The sequence below is a fragment of the Canis lupus genome, chromosome 16 (assembly GCF_048164855.1).
Source record: "Canis lupus baileyi chromosome 16, mCanLup2.hap1, whole genome shotgun sequence".
Classification (NCBI taxonomy): domain Eukaryota; kingdom Metazoa; phylum Chordata; class Mammalia; order Carnivora; family Canidae; genus Canis; species Canis lupus.
The window spans coordinates 21,477,208-21,480,644 of record NC_132853.1 but is presented as its reverse complement, the minus strand read 5'-3'; the positions used below and the strand labels follow the sequence as shown (position 1 = coordinate 21,480,644).

The window sequence follows — 3,437 nt, the reverse complement described above, 5'->3', positions numbered from 1 at the left end:
GTCTGAAACACTTAGGGTTGAGTTAGGGTTGTGGTCCCCAAATCAAGCAAGCTCCTGTGGAGAAGTGTGATAGAGGGTCAGATAAGCATGGGCAAAGGGTCAGAGGCCTCTAACAGACTAGTGCCCGCATGCCAGAAGTGAGGCTCCAGACGGAACATGGAGAGGCGGGGTAGGCAGAGTCTGACCACCACCTGGAAGGAATGTGGACATCATCCAGAGGACAGCAGAGCAATAACAAAGGCTCAGAGGGAATGCCAGGATCCGATCTGCATTAGAGAGATCTGGCTGGCTGGAGCATGGAGTGGTTCAGAGGCGGGAAAAGTCAGGGAGGGCAGACCCAAGCATGGTCACGGATGTCGAGACAGAGTGCTTCCAAAGAAAGGAGAGGACAGCAGAGCCAACCACTGCCAGAGGTCAGGTACTCTGAGACATGAAAAGCATGAAAATGAGATTATCCAGGGAACAGCAATTTCCTTGAGAGGGTGAATCCAGGTAGTGTGAACAGTGTGGTTAATGGAAGGAGATGGAGCGGGACAGGGGCTCAAGCAAATTGGTCAAGTGTGTGCTCAGTGAGGGAGACCAGAGCTAGAGCTGTAGCTGGGGATCCAGGGAGAGAGCTGCACCAGGTCAAGAACTGTTTGTTGTGGTTTGGGTTTGTTTTTGTTTTGTTTTGTTTTTTTAAGGGTGAACAAGCCTTGAGCAGGTTGAAATGCTGGTGCAATGAATCAATAGAGAGACAGAGGTTGAAGGCAGAGAAGAGAGAAATCATTCAACAAATATTTCTCAGACACCTGTTATGTGCCCGGTAGTGTTTCAGGCACAAGGGACAGAGCAAGGACAAAGATTTATGGACTCTTCGTTCTAGTGAATGGATAATCAATGGAGCAGCCTCTTCATGAAGGGAGAAAACTTTGGGATTCAGAGCACAGGTTGAGGATCAGCCACTCACAAAGGGATGGATGGAAAAGAGCACAAATACAGGTTAATTGGTAGGTGTTGTGCCAAGCAGTTGAGGGAATTCTTGTCTGATGGCTTCTATTTTTACTTCAAAGTAGGAAGCGAGGTCATCTGTTGAGAGGACAGGAAGAAGAAGTTTGGGGGAGAGGAATGAGGATTGGAAATAACCACTATGAAGAATGAGCAAGTGTGGGAGAAATGGACAGTCAGGATGGCCCAGAACAGGGAGCACCCCAGGCTATTGATGGATTCATGCATCAGAAAGCATGGATTCATGAAGGGGCACACCTGCAGCACTTGCCTTCAGCAGCCCAGGCATAAGAGGACAGGAAAAGAGTTCAATTTAGGCACAATTGGAATTTTGCAGAACAGGCACAGGGAGATGAAGACATGGGCACAGAAAGGTTGATGGCTCATGGGATGGACTAGTGAAGACCAGGCCAGAGAGGAGGAGTGAAAAAGCGATTGACAGAGGATGGTTGAGAAGTTAAGGACTGGGAGTCTTGAAGAGGTCAAAGAGCAACCTTGGAAGGAAAGCCAAGGGAAGAACCAGAAGGGGAAGCAAGGAAGTCTCAGTGGGGGAGAGAAGGAGGTGTGGGTATGAGATTCTACAAGTGGAGACTTTCCTGGTGATGGCCAGGTACAAGTATGGCCTTGGGGATTGGGGTAGGGGGCAAGAAGGGGGCATGGAGGGAAGTCTTTGGGGTTGAGGGCTCCTACAGTTGTTCATGAGGATGGCTGGGTTTAGGATGGAGAGCCAAGCTGAATTGGATGCCTAGACTCTCCATATAGCATGATCAGGAGACATTTATAAGAAGGAAGGAGAAAGAAAGGAAGGGGCCAGTGGTCACTCCTTCCAGTTGCTCTTAGGAGAAGCCCAGCTTACCAGGCCTTAGGAGGCATGACCTGCATTCAGCCTCCCTCCTCAGTCTCATCTCTTGCTTTCTCACTCCTCTGTTGCTGTGCTCCACCCCCTCAAGGGCCCCTTTCAGTTCCATATGTATGGAGCGAGACCTTCAGGGCTCCAGACATTCCCTCCTCCATAGGATCCACCTGCCCTCTTCATGTGTGGCTCCCTCCTAGCCTTTGGGTCCTAATTGGAATTTTCACTTCCTCAGAGAAGACCTAGCCCTATCCTCTTTTAAATCACTTCAGCATGCTATTATGGCTCAAAGCACCCTCTTCTTTTCCCCAATACTTACTTCGTTGTGCATTTAATGTTTGTATACATCCCCCAACCAGACAGAAAACTCCCCCCTGCACAGAAACTATGATATTTTTATTCACCTCCTATCCCTAGCATCTAGCAGAGTGGCTAGCATAAAATGGCAATCAGTAAATACTGTTGAAGGAATTTAAAAATGGAATAGGAAGATGGCAGTGACATCCCAATTGAAATAGTCAATCCGTATTACTTACCATCCTCAAATATCCCAAACCACCTCTAGCTTCCATGCCTTTCTCTGTCTGAAATGGCCTTCCTTGGATTTGGTCTGGCTGACACCAATTCATCCCTAACATAAAACATAACTTCCAACATGAAGCCCTTCTGGTCATCCTGAGATGCCACGGTCAGAGCATCTCCATTTGCTTGTCTATTCAAGTGTGAGGTGCTTGAGGACAGGGACATGGCCGTGTTTCTGTGGGTAACCAGTGTCTAGGATACAGTGGGGCATGATGAGGTTCTGATGAAACAAGTCAATGTGAATGAGTGAGTGAGTGAGTCAATGGAGTGAGTTTACTTTTAAGTCAGCTATTATTTGAAGTATAGATTGCAAAAGGTTAAGGCTAGAAGGAACTAAAGAGACATTATAGGCCATGCCCTCAACTTATAAATAAAGACAATGGGACCCAGAGAGGGGAGCATGTTTGTACCAGCACTACAGCAAGACAGGGGCAGAGCTAGAGCCAGAATCTCCTCATATTGACCCAAAATTCAGGACTGTTCCTACCGTACCATGTGGCCTCCCAATATATTTCTACTGTCCTCAAATCTGAATTAAGAAATTTTGAAAAATGAAGTTCTAATAGGAACCCTCCGATGTTACTGGTATGAATGTGAATGGACACATCCATTGGGGGAAGAATTTGGCAATATTTTAGATTGGTAAAAAGAGAGCTCATATCATGTGATCCAGCAATTATCCTTCTGAATATATACATATCCTGCAGAACATTTTTTTAAAAGATGAGGTCAAAGATGTTGCGGCATTGCTGATAATAGCAAAAGATCCAAAAGTTTAAACGTCCATCAACAGGGAAATGGAGAAATAAGCTGCGATATGTTCATACGATGGAATCTGATTTTAGCAACTAAAATAAATGAAGTAGATCTATATATGTCATCCTTGAGGTAGCTAGAAAACATAATGTTGATTATAAATGTGGTGATGGTGGTTGTGGTGCTGATGTATTCTTAATCCCAGTCCCTGGGATTGATAATAGGGGAAGTCCTCTTGCCATGATATTCCATACGTCCC

At 46.0% G+C, this 3,437-nt stretch overlaps 1 protein-coding gene across 2 annotated transcripts in view; it reads left to right on the top strand.

Annotated features, from left to right (window-relative positions):
- The window catches only part of ASIC2 (acid sensing ion channel subunit 2), a 995,000-nt gene that overhangs the window by 562,029 nt on the left and 429,534 nt on the right, over positions 1–3,437 (top strand). The gene's annotated exons all lie outside the window — the stretch shown is intronic.